Source organism: Panthera onca, chromosome A1 (assembly GCF_046562875.1).
Source record: "Panthera onca isolate mPanOnc1 chromosome A1, mPanOnc1 haplotype 2, whole genome shotgun sequence".
Lineage (NCBI taxonomy): Eukaryota > Metazoa > Chordata > Mammalia > Carnivora > Felidae > Panthera > Panthera onca.
The window spans coordinates 72,680,775-72,708,432 of NC_138339.1; the positions used below are offsets into that span (position 1 = coordinate 72,680,775).

Below are 27,658 nucleotides of genomic sequence, written 5' to 3' on the forward strand. Positions count from 1 at the left end.
GTATGACAGTCAACCAAGTTTTCCTACACCATGGGACCATTTATATTTATAATTGAGTAATGTATACAGTTCATTTTTGAAGACTGTACCTGTATATAGTTACCAGCAATGGTAAGTACTGAGCACCCCCTCTGACCTCTAATTTCCTTGTGAAATAAATCTTAGTCTAGCCTAAAGCAAGAAACTTAAAAGCCCTTAAGTGGATCTGTTTTATCACTAGATTTTTTACATTAGACTTAGGCTTAATATAGCTCAGGCTTTTAATGTTTTTAGGATTGGCCTCTTCTTTGTTACTAAATAGGTTAATGCAATAAAAAAATAGAGAATATTATCTGGAGAAGACAATATAGGTTGACTCACTTAGCACCTTCTTCCTGTTCTTTCTCTCTTGCTCAGTTTTACTCTTGTAGAAAAACAAAAGTCCTCATGTTCTATGAGTCCCTTAAAGCTAGAGTGGCCAAGGAGGTATGATAATTTCTGATGCCAAAGCCCATTCTGCTTACCTCCTCTTTCTGCTCCAGTTGCTGGCAAGGTCTCTGGAGGTATAAAGTTATTGCACTTAGTGGCAACCAAGGGCATAGAGAATCACAGATATCCTGTCTCTTATGCCACTGAAAACCTGACCACCTTCTTAACTGCTTACCTTCTGACTGTACATTACATGGAGTGGGGGGGGGTGGGAGATAGCATATTTTTTAAGCCAATGTAGTTGGTTTCCTGCAGTTGACATTATTTCTAAATAAAAGATAATCTAAATATGAACTTTGGATGAGTAGTTATACTCACCTAGCTCACTAAATAATGAAAAGCTAGGTCTCTAACCATGAAAGACAATTTAACAGTCAGAAAATTTTCTATAGCCCAATTTGAGGTAAGAAAGAAAGTTCTGGCTCTTCAAAAAAAAACTCAAAAAATTATTAAACAATTTTTCTTAAAAAGTATCCATTTTCAATAATATATTTGACATCCACTAGTTGGCATTTTATCATTTAATCATCTTTCTAAGAGTACCCGGAATTTCCCACCTACAATGTTTATGAGGGATAGATTATTCCACCTCTGTTTCTAGTGGGTGCCCAAAGATTGGCTAAATCCAGTCAACATGACCTACCTTTTTGGACAAGATAATTTTTCCAGGTTAGTAAATATGAAATAGTCAGGGCAAACAGAGCTTATGGGTCTCAATTATATGGCTTTTATTTGGCTGTTAAGAAAGCAGAATTTCTCTTTCTTGCTGCCTATGAACACGGGAGCATGTAGTAAAAGAGGCTAACACCCTATTTGCAAATGCAAAGGCAGAGTGCCTCACAAAATGGGTGCAAGATTAAGGAAAAATAGCTGAGAGTGATGCATGTCCTGTTTATATTGCTGGAACCCAAGATATCAGCCTCTATTGAAACTAGAATAACCCACACATTGTACAGTGAAGTGACTTAAAAATTCCCTTTATTTTAAAAGTCTGAATTAGCTCGTTTTTCTATTACTTGAAATATAATGATTTCTGATACATAAAATATCTGCTTACTTTGTAAATGGTAGTATCAAAAAAAAGGAGATTATGATATTTGAAAATATTTTGTCACTATTACAGTTTTGCATTCTTTCTCTTTCTCTTTTGCCACATATGTCTAAATGAAAGTTTATTCCATTCTCTGGAGTAATTTATAGTGCTTTCTGGAGGGATAAGCAATAAAATTGAAACGACAATATTACTCTGTAAATTCACTATCCTATATACATGTTTTTAAATCTTTTGGTCAAGAAATGTAGAGAAGAAAAAAATTGATTCAGTTTTATACTTGAACTTTACATCAAGCATAGATTGAAATTACTTCAACCCTTGAGCATTCAGTAAAGCCACCTAATAATTCACTTTATTTTAAAAACTTCAAACGAGAGTTCAAGAATATGGTTTCCAAGTTCCTGACATTAAGGCCCACCTTTCTCATTTCTATGCACAGGCTTTTCAAAGGCTAAGTCCTACATGTTTCATGAGCTGAGATACTGAGTGTTTGAAAACACCTCTCTGCTTTGAAGGTAAAGTGTACCATTTAGCCTTATTGTCATGAGTCCAATATACATTGTAGCTAGGAAAAGTCTATGGTACCTGTATGGGCAGTTTTGCACAAACTCACTGGAGTTGGTAGACTAGTGATAGCCGTACATGGCAAGGCTTTTAACTTTTTTTTAAATTCCAGTTATCATTAAAATACAGTGTTATGTTAGTTGCAGGTGTACAATATAGTGACTCAACAATGCCATACATCACCCAGTGCTCATCATGACAAACGTGCTGTTTAAACCCCATCACCCCTTTCATCCATCCCCCTACCCACTTCCTCTCCAGTAATCATCCAGTAATCATGTTTAGTCAGGAATCTGTTTCTTCATTTGTCACTTTATTTTTCTTTTCTTTGTTCATTTGTTTTGTTCTATATATGAGAGAAATCGTACGGTATTTGTCTTTCTCTGACTGACTTATTTCACTTAGCATTATACTCAATAACTCTATCCACGTTGTTGCAAATGGCAACATTTTATTGTTTTTTATGACTGAATAATATTCCATTGCATATATAACTCATCTTCTTTATCTATTCATCTATTGATAGACACTTGGGCTACTTCCATAATTTGGTTATATAATACTGCAATAAACATAGGAGTGCATCCCTTTGAATAAGTGTTTTTGTATTTTAGGGGTAAATACCCAATAGTGTGATTACTGGATCCTAGAGTAGTTCTACTTTGGACTTTTTGAGGAGTTAATTTTTAACCCCATATTGTTTTCCACAGTGGCTGCACCAGTTTGCATTTCCACCAATAGTGCATAAAGGTTCCTTTTCTCCCACACCCTCACCAACACTTGTTTCTTGTGTTTTTGATTTTAGTCATTCTGACAGATGTGAGGTGGTATCTCACTGTAGTTCTGATTTGCATTTCCATGATGATCAGAGATGATGAGCATCTTTTCATGTGTCTGTTGGCCATCTGTATATCTTTTAGAGAAATATCTGTTCATGTCTTTTGCCCATTTTTTAGTTGGGTTATTTGATTTTTGAGTGTTGAGTTATATCAGTTCTCTACATATTTTGGATACTAACCCTTTATCAGAGATGTCATTTGCAACTATATTCTCCAATTCAACTGGTTGCATTTTAGTTTTGTTGATTGTTTCCTTCAGTGTACAAAAGAATTTTATTTTAATGTCATCCCAGTAGCTTATTTTTACTTTTATTTCTCTTGCCTCAGGAGATACATCTAAAAAGTGTTCCTATTGGTCAATGTCAGAGAAATTTCATACTGCCTTTGCTCTCTTCTAGGATTTTTATGGTTCCAGTCTCACATTTAGGTCTTTAATCTTTTTGAATTTATTTTTGTATATCATGTAAGAAAGTGGTCCAGTTTCATTATTTTGCATGATGCTGTCCAGTGTTTCCAACACCATTTGTTGAGGAGGCAGTCTTTTTCCCATTGGACATTCTTTCCTGCTTTATAGAAGATTAATTGGCCATATAATTGTGGGTTTATTTTTGGGTTTTCTCTTGATCCATGTGTCTATTTTTGTGCCAATACCATATTTTTTGGTTACTATACCTTTGTAATGTAACTTGAAATCTGGAATTGTGATACCCTAGTTTCATTTTTCTTTTTCAAGATTGCTTTAGCTATCCGGGGTCTTTTGTGGTTCCATACAGATTTCAGGATTGTTTATTCTAAATCTTTGAAAATGCTGTTACTGTTTTTATAAGGATTGCATTAAATCTGGAGATTGCTTTTGGTAGTGCAGACATTTTAACATTTTTCTTCCAGTCTATAAGCATGGAATGTCTTTCCATTTCTTGGTGTCATCTTGAATTTCTTTCATCAATTTTTTATAGTTTTAATGCACAGGTCTTTTACCTCCTTGGTTAAGTTTATTCCTAGATACTTTATTGCTTTTGGTGGAAATATAAATGTGTTTGTTTTATTCATTTTATTTTCTGCTGCTTCATTGTTATAGGAGTATAACATGTATAGAAGTATTCGCATGTATAGAAATGCAACCATTTTCTGTACCTTATTTTGTATTCTATGACTTTACTGAATTCATTTATCAGTTCTAGGAGTGTTTTGGTGGAGTCTTCAGGGTTTTCTACATAGAATATCATGTCATCTGCAAATAGTTTTAATTCATTCTTACTAATTTGTATGCATTTTATTTATTTATGTTTTCTAGTTGCTATAGCTAGGAATTCCAGATGTATGTTGAATAAAAATGGTCAGAGTCAACATCTTTCTCTTGTTCCCGACCTTAAAAGGAAAAGCTCCCAGTTTCCCAGCACTAAGTATAATGTTCACTCTTGGTTTTCCATACAAGGCTTTCATTGTCAATATATACTCCTTCTTGACCTACCTTGTTGAGAGTTTTTATCACGAATGGATTTTGAAGTTTTTCAAATGCTTTTTATATATCTGTTGAAATGATCAGGGGTGCCTGGGTGGCTCAGTAGGTTATCTCATGGCTTGTGAGTTTCAGCAATGCTGACAGCTCAGAGCCTGGAGCCTGCTTCAAATTCTGTCTCCCTCTCTCTCTGCCCCTCCCCCACTCATGCTCTGTCTCTCTCTCCCTCTTTCTCTCTCTCAAAAATAAATAAACATTAAAAGAAAAAAGAAAGGATCATATGGCTTTTATCTTTTCTCTTGTTGATATGATGTATCATGTTGACATATTTGTGGATATTGACCATGCTTACACCCCAGGAATAAATCCCACTTGATTATGGTGTATGTTTTTTTTAATGTATTGTGGGATTCTGTTTGCTAGTACTTTGTTGAGGATTTTTGCATTGTGTTCATCAGAGATATTGGCTTGTAGTTCTCTTTTTATGTGGTGTCTTTATCCGGTTTTGGTATCAGGATGATACTAGTCTTATAGAATGAATTTGGAAGTTTTCTTTCCTCCTCTATATTTTGGAATAGTTTGAGAATTATTGGTATTTACTCCTGTTTAAATGTTTAGTAGAATTTACCTGTTAATATGTCTAGTCATATTGGACATAAGGCCATTACCATCAAGAGAAGAGATGTAGCTGATTTTCCTAAACACAGAAACAAACACAGAGAGTTAGACAAAAGGAGAACACAAAGGAATATGTCCCAAATGAAAAAAAAAAAAAAAAAAAAAGGACCAAACCACAGGAAGAGACCTAGGGGAAATGAATATAAGTAACATACCTGATAGAGAACTTAAAGTAATAACAATAAATATACTCTCTGGATTTGAGAAAAGAGTAGAGGAAATAAGTGGAACCCTTAACAAAGAAACAAAAAAGAACCAATCAGAGATGAAAACAAAATAAATGAAATTAAAGATAAACTTGATGAAATAAATTACAAGCTAGAGGAAGCAGAGGAATGAATTAATGACCTAAAAGACAGAGAAATGGAAAGTGACCAAGCTGAGCAAATGATAGGGAAAGCTATTATGCAAATTGAGAATATTCTTAGGGAACTCAGTGGCTCCCTCAAGTGTAACAGCATTCACATTATAGGGATCCCAGAAGAAGAAGACAGAGAAAAGGGGGCAGAAAACTTACTTGAAGAAATAATAACTGAAAACTTTCCTATCCTGGGGAAGGAAACAGATATCCAGATCCAGGAGGCACAAAGATTCCCCTCAAAAAAACAACTCAAGAAGGTCCACACCAAGACACATGTAATTAAAATGGCAAAAAGTAGTGATAAAGAAAAAAAAATGAAAAGGAGCAAGAGAAAACAAGGCAGTTACATACAGGGGAAACCCCATAAGGCTGAGAGTGGATTTTTCAGCAGGAATTTTGCACTCCAGAGGGAATGGCATGATATAGTCAAACTGCTGAAAGGAAAAGTCTTTAGCCAAGAATACTGTATCCAGCAAAGATATTATTTGCAATAGAAGGAAAGATAAAGAGTTTCTCAGACAAACTAAAACAAAAGTACTTCAGGACCACTAAACTAACCCTACAGGAAATATTAAAGGAGACACTGAGCAAAAAGAAAAGACCACAAACAAAAGAAAGAAAACTAGAAAGCATAAAAGCAGTAAAATAAGTATATCTATAAAAATAAGAGAAGGGACTCACAAAATAAAAGTATTTAAAGTATGACACCATCTGCCTAAAAGGTGAGGATGAGAGGAGTAAGGAACGAGTTCAAACTTAAGTGACTATCACCTTAATATAGATTGCTATGCGCAAAAGATGTTATATGCAAATAGTAAGCAAAAATCAAAAACCAGTAATAGATACTCAAAGAATAAAGAGAAATGAATCCAAGTATATCGCTAAAGAAAGTCAACAAACCGTGAAAGAGAGCAAGAGAAGAAAAGATCAGAGAGAAACCAAAAAAGAACCACAAAACCAGTAATAATATGGCAATAAATGGATATCTATCAATAATTACTTTGAATGTAATGGAATAAGTGCTTCAATCAAAAGACATAAGGTGACACAGTGGATCAAAACAAGACCCATATACCACAAGTGACTTATTTCAGACCTAAAGACACCTGCCAATTGAAAGTGAGGGGATGGAGAAACATTTATCATGCAAATGGTATCAAAAGAAAGCCAGGGTAGCAATACTTATATCTGACAAAATAGACTTTAAAACCAAGACTGTAACAAGGGACAAAGAAGGAACTATGTGAGAATAAAAGGTACAATCCAACAAGAAAATATAATAATTGTAAATATTTATGGGAGCACCCAATTGCATAAAACAGTCAATAACAAACATAAAGGAACTAATCAATTGTCATACAATAACCATAGGGAATTTTAACGCCCAATTTATATCAATAGACAGATCATCTAAACAGAAAATCAACCAGAAAGCAATGGCTTTAAATGACTTACTGGGCCATATGGATTTAACAGATACATTCAGAACATTCCATTCTAAAACAGCAGAATACCTATTCTTTTCAAGTGCACATGGAACATTCTCCAGAATAGATCACATATTAGACCACAAAACAAGTCTCAACAAATTCAAAAAGATAAAAGTCATTCTGACCTCAAAGCTATGACACTACAAATCAACCACAACAAAAACAAAAATCTCAAAACATCACAAATACATGAAGGTTAAATAACATGTTACTAAACAATGAATGGGGTAAACAAGAAAATAAATAGATAAAAAATTACATGGAAACAAATGAAAATCAAAACAGATTTCCAACATCTTTGGGGTGCAGAAAAGTCACTCTAAGAGGAAAGATACAGGCCTACCTCAAGAAGCAAGAAAAATCTCAAATAAACGCCTTAACCTTACACCTAAAGAAGCTAGAAGAAGAAGAACAATCAAAACTCCAAACTAACAAAAGGAAGGAAATAGTAAAGATAGGAGCAGAAATGAATGATACAGACACTAAAAAGAACCAATAGGATAGACCAATGAAAGCCGAAGCTAGTGCTTTGAAAAGATCACCAAAAGTGATCAACCTTTAGCCAGATTCATGAAAAAGAGAGAGAGAGAGAAAGGTGGAAAGAGAGAGAGAGAGAGAGAGAAAGAGAGAGAGGACCCTAATAAAATTAGAAATGAAAGAAGAGAAATAGCAACCAACATCACAGAAATAACAAGTGTAAGAGAGTATTATGAAATCATAGGCCAACAAATTGAATAAGCTAGAAGAAATGGATAAGTTCCTACAAACATATAACCTACCAAAACTAAAGGAGGAAGAAATAGAGAATTTGAACAGACTGATTACCAGCAATGAAATTGAATCAGCGATCTACTCCCAACAACATGACTAGGTTTTTGAGCAGCACTGAGTGTTAAACATTCATTCTCAAAACCAGTCTTATTGTTTTATCTTTGAGAACCTGTGTTATTTTTAGGTAGTCACTTTCTCAGAGGCCATACTAGATTCTCTCAATTTAGCATGCATGAGTATCACACAGGACACTGTTGAAAATGAAGATTCACGCATGCCATATATAAATAATACCTGTAAGTATTTACTGAGGTAGTTCAAGAACCACAGTTGAAAAAATGTTAGGATAGACATCCCCATTTCCAGATGATAACTGTTAAAAATTGAGTAGACTACTTCAAAACTTTATGCTTTAAACACACTTGCTTTTAAGCACTTACAACACATGGGGAAACTCTATTCTTCCATAAGTTTTTCTTCAAATCAGATGGATTTGGAAAGGATGAACAAGCAAATCACTTCCCTCTCAGAATAAAGCAAAGGATACTATTCTCTCCTTCATGCCATGTAAGTAACTCGCAAAGATGAGAAAAACAAATACTTCAGTGCTCTTCTCTCCTCCATCAAGAGGCTTGCAGTCTACTAAAGTAACTACAACAAGTTGCAAGTAACTATAATCAAATGGAAATACTTATGCTTTGTAAGAAAGAAGCAAACAGGGCCATCAGAGCTCAAAAATAATGGAAAACATGTTCAACTTCAGGTTGTCCTATAAAATCAGTGTTTTACACAAATGCTTCTCTTTTGATGGCTTTTATTTATTTTTAATAATGTTAGAAGTCACACAGTTGTCATGCAGTGTCAGTTGCAGTGTGGTGTCAACTTCCTTAACAAACAGAAACTTTATAGAGTTTAACATAACTTACACTCTTTGGATGTGAATCTAATAGAGGCTTAACATCCACTTCTTGAAGGTGTAATTGCTACCTAAGTTCTTCTTCAATATTTAAACAACAAAGTGAAAACATTGGGGAAATTCATGAATTAGCCAAGGAATTTATGAATGGACAATTTTTTAACTGGAAAGAACAGGGGCAGAAAAAGGAAAGAAATGGAAACATTTTTATAACATAAACTGAGGCAAAAAGAGATTGAGTGAACACGCCATATAATAATGATGAATCATTGGACAACAACTTCAGAAAACAGGGTGCCATTTAAAATTAAGGTGATAAAGCTTTCTCAAACTCTACCAGCATCAGACTAAGTTAATCATCATGTTCAGAACATTCAGAACAGTGTTTCTGTGTGGAGTGAAAGACAGAGACAGAGAGAGAGAGAGAGTGATTTTGATGTAACAGTCTTCTCAGCTGCACCAATATAAGTGAAAAATTCTTGCCTGTAATGCCATCTTTAAAATCTAAAGATGTGGGGCACCTGGGTGGCTCAGCTGGTTAAGCCTCTCGCTTTGGCTCAGGTCAGGATCTCAGGGTTCATGGGTTCCAGCCCTGCATTAGGCTCTGTGCTGACAGCTCACAACCTGGAGCCTGATTTGGACTCTGTGTCTCCTTCTCTCTCCGCCGCTTCACCGCTCATGCTCTTGCTCTCTGTCTCTCTCAAAAGTAAACATTAAAAAATAATAATAAATAAATAAAATAAAATTGCAAACTGCTATTTTCATTTTTCTGTAAATCCACTTTTACTGCTCCACTTTTTAAATACTTTGTTCTCTGACTTATTACTTTATTCATTTATTAAATATTATAATGCAGTTCACTAAATTATGCAATATATGCAGATTTTTTAAGGGTACAAAGCTTTGTAAAGAATACTCTATGTTGATTTGTAGAAAAGAATTTAAAATAGTATAGTAATAGAGTTGAGCATCTAGTGTACTAGTATATTAGAGGAAAAGAGAAGCTGTAGGAGGTGAGGAGATAGGAAGATAACAAAGACTTCCTAGAAGACCTTTCAATATCTACAATTTATTGAAACACATATGAAAAAAAGAGCTAGAAGGAAACAATATGTGCAAAGTAATAGTGTCATGAGAGACATGTGGACTTTAGGATAATAAAAACAGAAAACCTGTACTTGTGTGTTCATTCTGAAGTTTCAAATTACTTGGTCATAATTAGGGTGTATTTATTTTTAAATGTTTATTTATTTATTTTGAGAGAGAGAGAGAAAGAAACAGGCAGAGAGAGAGAGGGAGAGAGAGAGAATCCCAACCAGAGTCCACACTGTCAGTGCAGAGTCCAGCATGAGGCTTGATCTCACGAACTGTGAGATCATGACTTGAAGCAAACTCAAGAGCTGGACGCTAAACTGATTGAGCCACCCAGGTGCCCCTGGGTGGATTTAGTGTTAAGTGTTGTGGTGATTTTACAGCCTTTGTTATATATAAATAGGAAATTTGACATATGTCAGTTTATAAATATTTTATTGTGGGTCAATATTGATTAATTTCTCCTTCAGAGAATGATATCATTCATGAGTATATAAACATTATATCTTAGCTATTAATATAGACTACAAAACATTTATATAGCCTTTTATTAGAAGGAAATATGACTGCGGGATAGAATAATCAAAAAATGGGGAAACAATTCTTACTAAATCATAGATTTGTCCCTTATAGGAAAATAATTTTCTCACATGACTCAGAGCATATTATGCCACATTTCCCTTTAAATTATAGATGCAATGGATATATTTCCATCAACAAAAAACTTTTATGGATTTTTTGACATTAGTCTTACAAGTTTCTCAACAATGTTTAAGTTCTCCAAAATTTTATCTGAACATCAGCTTAGAAAGCAGAACTGAGAAGAGGAGAAATGAAAGTATTACCACACATACTAACTACAGAATACACAAAATTTTCTTTGCTTCAAATTTTCAGTTTGTGATTTAATCTTTTATTGGTCACATAATACTAAATTAAAATCTTTGTTAAATGAATCACAAGGGCAGATAATTTTCTGTGCTTCAGAATTATTTTTTTCAGTTTCTTTTTTTTTAATATGAAATTTATTGTCAAATTGGTTTCCATACAACACCCAGTGCTCATCCCAACAGGTGCCCTCCTCAATATCCATCACCCACCCACCCCCTCCCTCCCACCCCCATCAACCTTCAGTTTGTTCTCAGTTAAGAGTCTCTTACGGTTTGGCCCTCTCCCTCTCTAACTTTTTTTTCCTTCCCCTCCCCCATGGTCTTCTGTTAAGTTTTTCAGAATCCATTAAATTCATGATTTAATCTATTTGGGTCATCTCCCTTTTCTTTTTGAGAAGCCTGGCTAGAGGTTTATCAATTTTGTTTATTTTTTCAAAAAGCAACTCTTGGTTTCATTGATCTGCTCCACAGTTTTTTTAGATTCTATATTGTTTATTTCTGCTTTGATCTTTATTATTTTTCTTCTGCTGCTGGGTTTGGGGTGTCGTTGCTGTTCTGCTTCTAGTTCCTTTAGGTGTGCTGTTAGATTTTATATTTGGGATCTTTCTTGTTTCTTGAGATAGGCCTGGATTGCAATGTATTTTCCTCTCAGGACTGCCTTCACTGCATCCCAAAGCATTCGGATTGTTGTATTTTCATTTTCATTTGTTTCCATATATTTTTAAACTTCTTCTCTACTTGCCTGGTTGACCCATTCATTCTTTAGTAGAGTGTTCTTTAACCTCCATGCTTTTAGAGGTTTTCCAGACTTTTTCCTGTGGTTGATTTCAAGTTTCATAGCATTGTGGTCTCAAAGTGTGCATGGTATGATTTCAATTCTTTTATACTTATGAATGGCTGTTTTGTGACCCAGTGTGTGATCTATCTTGGAGAATGTTCCATGTGCACTCAAGAAGAAAGTATCTTCTGTTGCTTTGGGATGCAAAGTTCTAAATATATCTGTCAAGTCCATATGGTCCAATGTATCATTCAGGGCTCTTGTTTCTTTATTGATCCTGTGTCTAGATGATCTATCCATTCTTTAAGTGGGGTATTAAAGTCCCCTGCAATTACCACATTCTTGTCAATAAGGTTGCTTATGTTTGTGATAATTTGTTTTATATATTTGGGGGCCCCCATATTTGGCACATATATATTTATAATTATTAGCTCTTCTTGATGGGTAGACCCTGTAATTATTATATAATGCCTTTCTTTACCTCTTGTTACAGCCTTTAATTTAAAGTCTAGTTTGTCTGATATAAGTATGGCTACTCTAGCTTTCTTTTGACTTCCACTAGCATGATAGATAGTTCTCCATCCCTTCATGTTCAATCTGAAGGTGTCCTCAGGTCTAAAATGAGTCTTTTGTAGACAGCAAATAAATGGGTCTTGTTTTTTTATCCATTCTGATACCCTATGTCTTTTCATTGGAGCATTTAGTCCCATTTACATTAGTGTTATTATTGAAAGATATGGGTTTAGAGTCATTGTATGTCTGTAGGTTTCATGTTTGTAGTGATGTCTCTGGTACTTTGTGGTCCTTGCACATTTCACTCACAGAATCCCCCTTATAATCTCTTGTAGGGTTGGTTTAGTGGTGATGAATTCCTTCAGTTTTTGTTTGTTAGGGAAAACCTTTTTCTCTCCTATTCTGAATGACAGACTTGTTGGATAAAGGAGTCTTGGCTGCATATTTTTTCTGTTCATCACATTGAAGATTTCCTGCCATTCCTTTCTGGCCTGCCAAGTTTCAGTAGTTAGGTCTGCCACTATTCTCACGGGTCTACCTTTGTAAGTTAGAGCCTGTTTATCCCTAGCTGGTTTCAGAATTTTCTCTTTATCCTTGTATTTTGCCAGTTTCACTATGATATGTCATGCAGATTGTTTCAAGTTACGTCTGAAGGGAGCGCTCTGTGCCTCTTGGATTTCAATGCCTTTTTCCTTCCCCAGATCAGGGAAGTTCTCAGCTATGATTTTTTTCAAGTACACCTTCAGTCCCTTTCTCTCTCTCTTCTTCTTCTGGAATTCCTATGATACGGATATTGTTCCATTTGATTGAATCACTTAGTTCTCTAATTCTCCTCCCATACTTCTGGATTTTTTTTATCTCTCTTTTTCTCAGCTTCCTCTTTTTCCATAATTTTATCTTCTAATTCAACTGTTCTCTCTTCTGCCTCTTCAGTCTCTTCTATGGCCGCCTCCATTTTATTTTGCATCTCATTTATAGCATTTTTTAGCTCCTCATGACTATTTCTTAGTCCCTTGATCTCTGTAGAAATGGATTCTCTGCCCTCCTCTATGCTTTTTTCAAGCCCAACGATTAATTTTATGACTATCATTCTAAATTCTTGTTCCGTTATATTGCTTAAATAGTTTTTGATCAGTTTGTTAGCTGTCGCTACTTCCTAGAGTTTCTTTTGAGGAGAATTCTCCCGATTCGTCATTTTGGATAGTCCCTGTAGTGACTCCAAACTGTAGAGCACTTCCCCTGTGCTGTCAGGAGTAACTTGTGTTGGTGGGCAGGGCTGCAGTCCCAAAGCCAGCCCCCAGCCCACCGCTGGGCCACAGTCAGACTGGTGTGTACCTTATCTTCCCCTCTCCCAAGGGCAGGACTCACTGTGGAGCGGTGTGGCCCCTGTCTGGGCTACTTGCATACTGCCAAGCTTGTGGTGCTGCTTTGATGGGATCTGGTGTATTAGCTGGGATGGATCCACAAGGTGGACAGGAGCAGGAGGGGCAGGCTTTGCTATCAGTGGTCCCCTGCAGGAGGGGCACTCCAGCACAGGGAGGTAGGAAGGCCCATTGGAGGGATGGATCCACAGAAGCACAGCATTGGGCATTTGAGCGGTGCAAGCAAGTTCGGTGACGGGAACTGGTTCCCTTTGGAATTTCTACTGGGGGATGGGAGAAGGAGATGGCACTTGCCAGTGCCTTTGTTACCCAACCGAGCTGAGCTGAGCTCTGTCTTCTGGGGCTCAACATCTCTCCCTCCCTGTGTCCTCTTGCCCTCCCTGCTCTCTGAGAGCAGCACTGTTGACTTTTAACATTCCAGATGTTAAGTCCTGCTGGCTGTCAGAACTCACAGAGACCAGCCCCTCCACTTTTGCAATCCAGACTTCTGGGCCTCTGCCTTGCCAGGCAGGCTGCCCCTCCAACGCCCCAGCCCCCCTTCCAGTCCATGTAGCATGCACTGCCTTTCTGTCCTTCCTTCCCTCTTCTATGGGTCTCTTGTCTATGCTTTACTCTGCAGAGTACATTCTGCTAGTCACCTGGTGGTTTTCTGGCAGATGTGGGTGGTATCTAAGCGATCAGCAGGACAAGGTGAGCCCACTGTCCTCCTGGCTGCCATCTCCCGGGTCTGTGCCTCAGAATCAATGTTCTCTACATAGTAGTATTTTTGAAATGATGTGATTTTTGATAGATGCTAATTTGGATATTATTATGTGTTAATGGTATATGGGAATCTTAGCATCTCAGATAATGTGACTTCCTCTTTGTTGAGAGTTCAAACTCTATCTTTTTGAATACCTCTGGATTAGAAAAAAAGATCAAGATAATTACCTAACTTTACACATCAAGGAAATAGAAAAAGGGTAAACAAAACAAAGTCAGCAAATGGAAGGACACAACAAATATGAGATCAAAAGTAAATAAAATAGAAAACAGGAAACAATTGAAGACAGTAAGAAAACTAAGACCTTGTTTGTGAAAGGAAACAAAATTAACACATTTTTATCTAGACTAAGAAAACGGGAGCTAGGGCTTAAGTAAATAAAATCAGAAATGAAAAAGGAGGCATAAAAATGATATGGCAGAAATATAAAGAATTGAAGGGACTACTATGAACAATTAATATGCCAACAAGTTGAATAACCTAGAAGAAACAGGCAAATTCCTAGAAACATAAAACTTAACAATACTGAATCCTGAGGAAATAAAAAATCCAAACAGACCAATAACCAGTAAGGAGATTGCATCAGTAATCAAAAACTTTCCAACAAACAAAACCCCAGCAATGAAGATCGCTTCACTGGTGAATTCTACAAAATCTTCAAAGAAACATTAATGCCAGTACCTCTGGAAATTTTCCAAAATCTTAATAGGAGAGAATACTCATTGTATGAGGTCAACATTTCACTGATTCTAAAACCAGATATGGGAACTACAAAAAACTGAGGGCCAATATCCCTGATAAATATAGAAGCTAAAATTCTTAACAAAATATTAGCAAATGAAATTCAACAGAACTATAAAAGGAACATACATCATGATCAAGTAGGTTTTATTCCTAGGATGCAAAGATGGATCAACATATGCAAATTAATAAATGTGATACACCACATTAATAGAATAAAAGATGAAATTCCTATAATCATCTCAATAAGTGTAGAAAAAGCACTTGACAAAAGTTAACATCCTTTCATGATAAAATCTCTCAACAAATTGGATACAGAAGGAGTATATAGCTCAACATAACATCCAAAATCAGAAAGGAAGAAATAACATTGTCTCTTTGCAGATGATGTGTTTTTATATATAGAAAATCCATAAAGACTTCACCAAAAACTATTAAAGCTGTTAAATTAATTCATTGAATTTTTAGGATACATAAATCAGTTGTGTTTCTATATACTAACAATGAAATAGCTAAACAAGAAAAACAATTCAAATCACAATAGCCTCGAAAGCAATAAAATACTTAGGAATAAATTTAACCAAATAAGTGAAAGATCTGTGTACTGAAAAGTAAAAGACTTTAATGAAGAAATTTAAGAAGACACAAATAAATGGAAAGCTATTTGTGTTCATGGATTAGAAGAATTTATATTTTTAAATGTCCATACTACCCAAAGTTATCTGCAGATTCAATATAATTTCTATGAAAATTTCAATGACATTTTTCACAGAAATAGAAAAAAATTATATCCTAAAGTGTATATGGAATCTTAAAACTTGTATGGAACTGAATAGCCAAAGCAGTTCTGAAAAACAAGAACAAAGCTGGAGGCATCACACTTCCTCATTTCATACCATATGACAAAACTGTACTAATCAAAACACTGTAATACTGGCATAAAAATAGGCACATAGACCAATGGAACAGAATTTAGAATCCAGAAATAAACTCCCACATATATGGTCAACTAATACTTGGCAAGGGAATGAAGAGTATTCAATGGGGAAAGGATAATCTTTTCACTAAGATATTTTCAGAAAATTGAATAATCATATACAGAAGAATAAAACTGGACCATTATCTTATACTACTCACAAAAACTAACTTGTAAAGATTAAAGACTCAAAAACATAAGGCCTGAAATGGCAAAATTCCTGGAAGGATACATAGCATTGATCTTGGCAGTGATTTGGGTTATGACACCAAAAACACAGGCATCAGAAGAAAACAATAAATATGGGAATGAATCAAATTTGAAAAACTTGGCATAGTAAAAGAAATAATCAACAAACAAAAAGACATCCTATGGATATTTTCAAACTGTTAAGAATTAATATCCAAAATGTAAGAAACCCATACAACTCGATACCAAAAGGACAAATAATCTGACTAGAACATGGTCTTAGGGACAAATAGATATTTTCCCAAAGAAGACCTACCAATTGTCAATAGGTACAATAAAAGACACTCAACATCACTAATCATTAGGGAAATGCAACTCAAAACTACAATGAGATATCACTTCATAACTGATAAAATGGCTATCATCAAAAAGACAAGAGGTCATAAGTGACATCACTAATGTGGAGAAAACAGAATCCTACACACTGTTGGTGGGATCATAAATTGGTGCAACTACTATGGAAAATATAATGGAGGTTCCTCAAAAAATTAAAAATAAAAAAAACAAAGCTGAAGGCATCAGTATTCCGGGCTTCAAGCTGTATTACAAAGCTGTAATCATCAAGACAGTATAGTATTGGCACAAAAACAGACACATAGATCAATGGAACAGATTAGAGAACCCAGAAATAGAACCACAAATGTATGGCCAACTAATCTTTGACAAAGCAGGAAAGAATAACCAATGGAAAAAAGACAGTCTCTTCAGTAAATGCTGTTTGGAAAACCAGACAGCGACATGCAGAAGAATGAACCTGGACCATTTTCTTACACCATACACAAAAATAAACTCAAAATGAGTGAAAGACCTAAATGTAAGACAGGAAGCCATCAAAATCCTAGAGGAGAGAATAGACAACAACCTATTTGACCTTGGCCACAGCAACTTCTTACTTGACATGTCTCCAAAGGCAAGGTAAACAAAAGCAAAAATGAACTATTGGGACCTCATCAAGATAAAAAGCTTCTGCACAGAGAAGGAAACAGTCAGCAAAACTAAAGGACAACTGACAGAATGGGAGAAGATAATTGCAAATGACATATTGGATAAGGGTTATTATCCAAAATCTATAAAGAACTTATCAAATTCAACACCCAAAGAAACGAAGTAATCCAATGAAGAAATGGGCAGAAGACATGAATAGACACTTTTCAAAGAAAACATCCAGATGGCTAACAGACACATGAAAAGATGCTCAACATCACTCATCATCTGGAAAATACAAATAAAAACCACAATGAGATACTACCCCACACCTGCCTGAATGGCTAAAATTAACAACTCAGGCAACAGCAGATGTTGGCAAGGATGCAGAGAAAGATGAACCCTTTCACACTACTGGTGGGAATACAAACTGGTGCAGCCACTTTTGAAAACAGTGTGGAGGCTCCTCAAAAACTTAAAAATAGAACTGCCCTATGACCCGCCAATTGACTACTATGTATTTACCCAAAGGATACAGGAATGCTGGTTCAAAGGGACGTATGCACCCCAATATTCATAGCAGCTGCATCGACAATAGCCATAGTATGGAAAGAGGCCAAATGTCCATTGACTGATGAATGGATAAAAAAGATGTGGTATATATATTCAATGGAATATTACTTGATCAAAAAGAATCAAATCTTGCCATTTGCAACAATATGGATGGAACTAGTGGGTATTATGCTAAGTGAAATAAGTCAGAGAAAGACAAATATATGATTTCACCCATATGTGGAATTGAAGAAACAAAACAGATGAACATAAGGGAAGGAAAGAAAAAATAAGATTAAAACAAGAGGGACACAAACCATAAGAGACTCTTAAATACAGAGAACAAACTGAAGGTTGCTGGTGGGGTGTTTGGTGGGGAGAGGGACTGAATGGATGATGGGCGTTAGGAGGGCACTTGTTGGGATGAGCACTGGGTGTTATATGTAAGTGATGAATCACTAATTTTTATTCCTGAAATCATTATTACACTACATGTTAGCTACCTTGGATTCAAATTAAAACACAAGTAAAAAATAAAATAAAATTACTATATGATACAGCAATCCCACTTCTGGGTATATATTCAAAGGAGGTGAAATCAAGGTCCTAAAGCAATGTGTGCACACCCATATTCATTGCAGTATCATTCACAACAACTAAGATAAAATGCATTTATAATGGAATATTATTCAGCCTAATGAAAGAAGGAAATCTTGCCATCTGGATGGACCTTGAGAGCATTCTACTATATGAGATAAAATCAGACAGAGAAACACAAATACTGTATAATCTCACTTCTATGTGCAATCTTAAAAAGCTGAATTCATAAAAACAGAGAATAGAATGGGGATTCCAGCATCTGGAAAATGGGGGAAATGGTGAGATTTTGATCAAAGGGTATAAGCTTTCAGTCAGAAGATGAGTAAGTTCTGAAGAATTCATGCACAGCGTAGTGACGATAGTTAACAATTATATACTTGAAAGATGCCAGGAGGATAGATCTAAATGTTCTTATCACATACAGACACAAAAAGGTAATTATGTGAGGTGATGGACATATTAAGTAATGTTATGGTGGTTATCATTTCACAATATATATGTGTAGCAAATCATCATGTTGTACCTTAAATTCACATAATGTTATATGTCAGTAATGCCTCAATGAAGCTGGAAAAAAGAAAATATGTTATATATAAACATTTAACTTGGTGCTTTATAAATATAGTTTATGTGCACACTGTAGAAGATAGTTGTAAAAATAAATATACTCTCTAAACACTGCCATGATATTAATGTATCTTTTTATATTCTTTAGGAGTTCTTATAGTTTTCTTTGTTCTTTTAATATGACATGATGTCTCATATTCAGTTTACTTTTATCTGTTTTGTTAATTGCACATTCTTTTTTTGAAATGGTGTCCCTGATAGCCCCACTTTTTGAAGAAAAATGTGTCATTTTTCTTATCTTTCAATATCCACATGAATTTTTTTTAATTTAAGCGAAAAAATTTTTTGCCCTAGAAACACATACAGGTAGCCACTCTAGTTCTAATTATGCACAAGTGATTAGACATTTCTGTCAACATCTCCAAAACTCAGGATATATTTTAATCAATAATTTAGTATTTTCACAACCATTTTTCAGAATTGGCTGTGTAGTCTTTTTGTATATGTATGTATAAAAAGTTAAGATGCATAAACACATGCCAAACTGGGTCACAGAGTTACACATCATATGCATTTACAGAGGGCAATTTTCTTATCATCTAAAATTATCTTAAAGTTAACTTTGCCAGAGGATGCCTGGATGGCTCAATTGGTTAAGTGCCGGACTTCGGCTCAGGTCATAATCTCGTGGTTTTGTGAGTTCAAGCCCTTTGTTGGGTTCTGTGCACTGAGCACGAGGAGCTTGCTTGGGATCCTCTCTCTCTCCCCCTCTCTCCATGGCCCTACCCCACTTGCGCTCTCTCCGTCTCTTTCTAAATAAACTTTAAAAAACAGTTAACTTTTTCTTGATTCCAAATCATGTAACTTCAGTATTAAAATAAAATTCTAAATGTAAATCAGAAAAACTTTCAACTGATAAATAATGATTTAAAAATGACTTCAATGTCAATGTTCACTGAATATTTGTATTCAGACTTTTAAAATTATGTAATTTAAATACTGCATCTTGGAAAAGATACTGAAATATAAGAAAGAGGGAACAACTCAATTCTCAATATCGTTTTTTTTTATAATCACTATCTTCTTGTTACTTAATAAATATCCAAAGATTTTTCCATTTATTTCTAAATAAAGGTAGTACCTTTTAAAAACAACTGCAAAACAAATGAGAAATTCTACTACTCAACTAGTATAAAAATGTCAAGAATACATAGACGGATTATTGTACTGTGTTTAAAACTAAAACAAAATATTCCTTTTATCTTATAAAAAAGGTGGAAAATTTGTCTGGATAGTTAAGAAACAGTTATTCAATTTGTGAAGAAATTTTATTTCTTACATTTCAAGTATTCTAGATATAAATATTCTACTTAACTTTTGTTTTCTAAAGATAGTTGAAAAAGTTGAGTACTTTAATTTTGATAAAGCATTTCTACAGACTCTGTTCTTCATGCCCGTTCTGTTATTGTCAGGTAGTTACTTAAATAAAAAGGGCATAGTTCCTATGGCAAATGAAATTCTGGTAGGACAATTAACATATTTTAGAGCTTGTGCAAGATATTAATACATTATATTTTGAACACCATTTCCAGCCATTCCTTAAAATAGATCCAAATGAGGATTTTGCCAGTATTTCAAAATATCAAAAACTTTTATTTGAATCATAAATTTAATTGAAGATAAATCTTAATCTACTCTTTTCCCAAGAGTAATATGAGGTGGGAAAGTGTAGTTTCAGAACTTAAGTTGAGTGCTAATAAAATAATCCATTTTTGTTTCCAAAACATTTTGATATTATTGAAATGTAGTTTCCTTTTATTAATGTCTTCAGAAAGAAGCCATGATCCTTCCTGAATAGAAAAGTAAAAACAAAACAGAACAAAAATATAATCATCTAAAACATAGGTTTTATCAAATAAACAAGTTTTAGACAAATTATAATTTGGGGGCAGACTGCCTAGACAAGCTAATTTCAGCTTATGCTTTTGACCAAACAAAACAATTATATATGACACAAAAGTGCCAACAGCATTTTAATTACTTTCTGTAGTTACAAAATTTCATGCTGTTTATGTACTCAAACTATCACTGATCTTCATTTTCTCCTTTAAATGGAATAACCTTGTATCTCGAATAATCTTCAATTGAAAAAAAAAAAGACTTGATCTCAGTGTTCAAGATAATGGAGGGAAAAAATTACCTTTAATTTAATTTAACTTCTCCTACTTGTATTTACCTAGATGATATAATTTAATTAGAAGGAAAATTCGGGCAACAGGTCATTAACTATATCTAATAGAACTTTGAATGCATTTGGATATGGGGATGAAGATTGTTGTAGTGAAGGAGCTCCCAGAACATCTGTTATTTAATGTGACAGAAATCCAGTTATATCAAGTATTACCACATTTCTGAATCATTTCAAAAGGCAATATTGATGGAGGCCTGGTCCATTTTTCTCTTCATGTTTTTCTTGGATCTTGATCAGACAGTATCTCAATTCAAAGTGGATATATGATGCCAATACAAATAGGATCCTCTTTTCCTTTCCACTGCTGCATTACATCCTTGTAATATGTGATGTATAGTGTGGAGATAGACTGACATAGTTAAGGAGAGGTGACAGAAGGCAATAAGATACCAAGTTCTATAAATGCCGGATGTGAAATGAAAATCTATATAAGTTGAGCTCCAACGAGGCATTTTAATTTCAGCTCTTGTTTATAAACCTGAAGAGATACAACCACATAGGTCGATAAATATTCCTATTAGCTATAAGTCTTAAAAAATACACATAAATATCATAGTTTTCCAAAAACTATCTTCATCTGGTATTTTTTTTTTTTTTAGAAATCACCTGGGGCAGCTGGGTGGCTCAGTCAGTTATGCATCTGACTCTTGATTTTGGATCAGGTCATCATCTCACAGTTGTGCTATCAAGCCCTGTGTTAGGCTCTGCACTGATGGCGTGGAGCCTGATTGGAATTCTCTTCTTCCTCTCTCTCTTTGCCCTTCCCCTGCTCACGCTTTCTCTTTGTGTCTCAAAATAAATAAATAAATTTATTTTAAAATAAATAAGCATTTAGAAGTCACCTCATTAATCCTCAGGCCAGTGTAAGATTTTACTAATATTAGGAATTCAGCATGTTCATAGGTTACACTTAAGAGTCTATCTACCAATGTGCCTATTGAAATGCATCATTTTGGAAAACATTTAGATTGTTCCTATAATATTATTCATATGGCAGAAAGTAAGTTTCATTGGTCCACTAAATTCATCTATTTAAATATTCTTGATGGGTTAAATAAATGCTATCTTACTCAAAAATATATCAAATTATAAATTGGTCTCATGAACTAGGTAAAGAATATCTAAATAAGAATATAGTATTTAGATCAAATCTTGCCTAAAGGATAACTACATATATTAAATTTTTTAAATGGTATTACTATTGATCCTTGAGCAACACACTGGTTAACTTAACAACCAAATACTTAAACTTAAGTTTAAAATTAAGTTTAACTTAATTTTAAACTTAAGTATTAAATACCAAAACTTAACAACCAATAGCCTACAGTTGTCTAGAAGCCTTACTGATAACAAAGTCAATTAATACATATTTACATGTTATATATATATATTACATACTGTATTCTTACAATAAAACAAGCCAGAAAAAAGAAAATGTTATTAAGAATATTATCAGGAAGAGAAATGCATTTACAGTAATGCACTGTATTTACAAAAAAAAATCTGAGTATAACTGGACCTGAACAGTTCAAACCTGTGTTGTTCAAAGGTCAACTGTAACTGGTTCAGAGAAATAAACAGCCAGTTGTCAAAGCATTAAGTTAGTATTCACAAATATAAGTAGTGAGATATAATAGACACTGAGTCAGCATTTGGTGTCTGAACAGGAATTGGTGCAAGATCGAGATTTCAGGGGAAAAAAAGGTGTTTTAAAGAACCAATAGTAATTCTTTTTTTTCTTTTTGACCCGTTGAAATATAGCAATAGAGAGTAAATAAAACATTTTGTATGGTTATCTCAGTATGTTCATTTGAACTAATTACTGGTTCAATGTAATATTTATAAAGCTACCAACAAAGGGTATGACTCATTGCAGATCTTCAGTAAAAAGTGGTTCATTTACTCTCTAAGTTTAGGGGATAAAGTTTTGCTCTACTTCAACTGTCAACTGCAGTTGTTAATCATTAATACTTTCTCTGTTGTTTATAATAAGATTGTGAGGATAATAATTCTGTTTCCATATTACCTCCTTAACTGTATTTTATACACTTCATAAAATGAGATTTTGTGAAGAAGCCAACTTTGCTTTTATTTGGCTGATAGTTTCTCTTGGTTAAGGCTTCATTGGATTTATAGATGAATTTTTGGAAAGAATTAACATCATAATAAGGTATATCATCTCCCTCATGATTATTGTATATCTATCATACTTATTTCATTAAAATTAATTCATTGTTTCTAATTCTAAAGATAAGCTTCATTTACTTGAGTTCAGCTTTTGGTGCATTTTTATAAGTTTTGGTGAATTTTCATAGCTCAGTTTATTTCTTCATGACAGAGGCATACATTAGTTATAGTTTTTCAACTTTTTGTATATTAAGGAAGGGTATTTAGATGTAAGATAAATTAACTTAAATTTTTAAAACATTAGAGAGGAAAATTAATTAAATTATATGTAATCCTGCAATTCCAATTTCAGGAATGTATTCTAGAGAATCTAAGGAATGAAGATGTTCATTTCAGTATTGTTTATATTAACACAAAAATAAGTATGAGAGATCACCAAATTATTCATCATAAGAGAATTATTAAATGCATTACAATATATCTATACACCAGACCATGATAAAATGGATGATGTAGATGTGAATGTACTGAGAGATCATATTATAAGGAAAATGTTAATTTGCAAAATGGTATGAATTTTATGGTGTAAAAACTACAAGCATAGGTCTTTACCTATTCTCAAAATGGTTAATCCTAATCACTTCCTAAAGTATGGTAGCTCAAGAAATATTTTATTATTCAATTTATATACTGTAAACTATTTTTATTTTTGGCTCTTGATCAGATAATATTTTAAAATATTTTTTATGAGAAAATGGAGAAATAAATGGACAGTTGTTAGTTGTTGGAAAACATAATTAAACTCTATCACTGAGGAAAAAAATCTCAAACAACAGTGATTAAGTACATAGCTAAAAGAATATGATTTTATTTCTGATATAATACAAATGCAAACAATGTCATTGTTTCTATTTCTTTAGTAAAGTTAACTGATTTTAAAAATTGGATATAAAAATTCTTCCCTGGCTATAAGCATTCTCAAATTTCACAACAAATAAGGTATTTTAAAATCTTTAAATAACAATAAAAGATTTAAGATTTTACCCTATTTATAAGCTAAATGGCTAGCCTGCCACAGTTTTTTAAGTATGTTCTCAGAAGGTACATGCAGGACTTCTAGGTAAGAGCAAAGGACTGTTTCTCACATTACAGCATGGAATGTGAACATAATATTTGCATTGATTCCTCCTGCACTTCAAGTCCTATTCAGCCACACAGAGCTACCCTGATATATGCCTGCATCTAGGTTACATTATAGGACAGAAGCCTTGAGCTCAGAAAATCCAAATAATTTATAATGAGCAATAAGCATGACTGTTTGCTCTGAAAGGAGATGAACTCTCTGTATTTCAAGATTGTTTACCACATGAGCATCTTTACATGCTTCTGTTTTCTAGATATACAGAAATGCTAGAGATCTGTTGAGAAGTGTCTCCTAACAATATCCACTCCTTGTTTCTGTACCATCCTGGGACTGGATTTTTTTTTCATGGCTAAACCTCTTTACTAGGCACTCTAAATAACCTGATGATCAGAGACTGGGACCAAATCAATTCAGTTGTTTTAATTCAGCCATTTAATTAAGTCTACACCAATGGAACTTCAAGGTGCATGATGGGACCAATCTTTGTCATTTGTTTCAACCATGCCTTTAACAGTCCCAGACTGAAATAGTCAAAAAATTCTGTAAACTACCAGTGTCTAACTTAAAATACTAAGTGTCTTTTTTTTTTATCTAATTGGCATTTTTATATTGACCTTTCCTCTCAGCTAAGGTATTCATTAAGCTACAACATGATATATTAATAAATATATAGACTTACCTTATTTTACAAAGGGGACAATTAAGGTAATTCTGTCATCCGCATCTGTCCTAGTTAGTGAGCTGAGTCTGAGATGGCATCACTGATCTCTTTAGCTAATGAGTTATAAACTCATTTCATAACACCTTTTCTAATTGTATAATTCCCACTATAGAGACATTTACCTGCACTGTGTATATGATAACATTAATACTCCCTCCCCGAGAAATTTTTCTAAGTGTCCAAGAGATATCCAATTTAGGAGAGAACCTCTCAAGGTCTGAGTGCTACGTGATCTACAGGTGGTGTCCCCTTAAGCAATTACAGGTCTGTTATGACCACCATTAAAGTGCACATCATTGTTTTGGGGAGGGAGGCAAGTTAATGCCTGGATTATACACAAGAAACAGTCCCAAAGATGCACATTGTACCCCTGGAAAGTAATTGTGATTTAGAATTGTTGAGGTCCTCCAAATGGGACCTGCATTAGCAGAGGTCACAGTTGCCTCCATTGCTCCATTGGTGCATTTCCTTTTGTACTGGTAAGTCTTTAAAGTCTGTATTCAGTCTGAGTAATTGAACCTACCCTTTGTTCTTGAGGTATTTCCTAAGAGAAGTTAGACCAACCTGTCCTTTGTCCATTCCAACAATCAGGTGGTATTTGCCATGGGAGGTGATGATATCCAATAGAAGAATTAAGACATTTTATGTTAGTTTTCTATTGTAGCATAACAAATCACCAAAAACTTAGCATCTCAACACAGCACACACTTATTATATCATGGTTTCTGTATGTGAGCAGTGTGGGCACAGCTTATCTGGGCCTTCTGATTTCAGGGTCTTGGTAAGCTGTAATTTAGGTGCTGTCTAGGTCTGTGTTCACATCACATCACAGGCTTCAATGGAGAAAGATCTACTTTCAAGCCCATTTTTGTCGCTGGTAGAGTTTATTTACTGTGGCTGTACAACTGAAGTCTTTTTTTTTTTTTTTTTTTTTATGACTATTGGCTAGGAGCAGTTCCTTGCCATATGGCTCTCTCTATGGGCCATCTCACTTAGAAGTTTACTTCTTTAAGCCAACAAAGGGATTTTTTTCTGATCATGCTAGCAAAGCATAGTTGTAATATATCTATTAACATAATCACAGGAGTCAAAGCCCATTATCACTGCCATATAATGTAACCTAATCAAGGAAGAGACATCTCATCACATCTCATACTACTATTTAGAAGCTGGTCTCAAAACCCATTCCACTCAAGGAGAAAGGAAGGCAATGATCACAACAGTAGGGGAGGTCATGGAGTAGATAGAAGCCAACTTATAATTCTGCCCACCACAGAGGACTGCAGGAATGAGAGTAGGAAAAAAAATCCAGAGTGTATTTTACTTCATGAGGAAGAGGGCTCTAGGGATAGCTTTAAAAAAGTTATTCTTCCCCCTATACTTTCAAGGACTTAATCTATTCCCTGTAAAAGTGGTGGGATAATTGTTTCCGCTGCCTCTGAAAAACTGGTGTTTCTAGGAGCTATCCTATAACGTTTATTCTAAACATACCCTCTTTACATTCAGAGCTTTCATCCAGAAGAACCAGGAGAAAAGAGACAAAGGAACTTTCATAAAACTAATAGAGACCTATTATGTACCTTATATATGTCTCTGTAGAGGACTTGGCAAACAATGTACTCAACTTATTACTTCTTTCATTACCCTCTGATCACTGCTAAGAATAAGAGGAGATGAACTCTTTCTGGGGACAGCTGCATTTATATAACCAAAATGTATTGTTAAGACCAGAAAGAGGTAATGGATATAGAATCAGAAATATTTTTGAGTAATATTTGAGGAGACTATTCCAGTATTCAGCAATACCAGATGTTTATGTATCTTAGGTACTGTGGAAGTTCCATTAAAGGACACTCAGCCCATTGTTGAGTGGTTTTTGCAATAAAATTCATACCACTTTCAGACTTCAAATGATCTAGAAAGTCAAATATTATTCATATTAATGTTAAGGGCCATAGTGGTATGGACAAAGTCAGCTGATGAAACTGGAGCATCAGTCCTATAACCTGGAAATAGTACACATAGAGTTCCAGTCTATGTTGATGAATGTATTGCAACATCTGGAATGATGATAGATTTAAGCAGGCAGTAATTAGTGCAATCTGGTTAGTGCAGGTTCAATCAGCAACTTGGTTTCAGTCATTCTCATCAGAGAACAGGTCCTTATTATGGGCAGCAAATAGTGACTAGTTTTCTAGGACTGCTCTAACAAATTACCACAACTTGATGGCTTAAAATAACAGAAATGTATTTTCCCACAGATCTAGAGGCCAGAACCAAGATGTCAGCAAGATTGGTTCCTTATGAAGGCTCGGGGGAAAAAATCTGTTCCATGCCTCAATTCCAGCTTCTGGTGGCTGCAGATCATCCTTGGTGTCCCTTGGCTTGTAAATGTATCACTTCTCTTCCTGAGTCTTCATGTGGTCTTTCTCTTTGGGTGTCTTCTGTGTTTGTATGTGTCAAATCTCCCTCTCCTTTCTCATATAAAGACACAAATTATTGGATTTAGAGCCCAAATTAAATCCAATTTGATCTCAAAATCTTAAACTTAATCACATCTGAAAATGAACTATTTCCAAATAAAATAACATTCATAGATAGCAGGGGTTAGTACTTGGACATACCTTTTTAGGACTGCTATTCAACCTACTATAGTGACCAGAAGGCTCAGCAAGAAGCCATGATTTGTTTCCACAGTTTGTGGCTCCAAAGAGATGTACTTTAACCTGCCAGTTTAGTCTCCAGCTCGGGCTATGTTAGAGAGGGAGAAAGGAAACTGAGTACACAG

The 27,658-nt window shown here is 34.6% G+C and overlaps 1 long non-coding RNA gene across 1 annotated transcript; it reads left to right on the forward strand.

The window, feature by feature from the left end:
* Nucleotides 1-27,258, forward strand: LOC132680148 (uncharacterized). Its single transcript, XR_009610543.1, has 3 exons — nucleotides 1-111; nucleotides 1,962-2,037; nucleotides 27,132-27,258. It is a non-coding gene; the product is annotated as an uncharacterized LOC132680148 (long non-coding RNA).
* The last annotated feature ends 400 nt before the right edge of the window (nucleotides 27,259-27,658 follow it).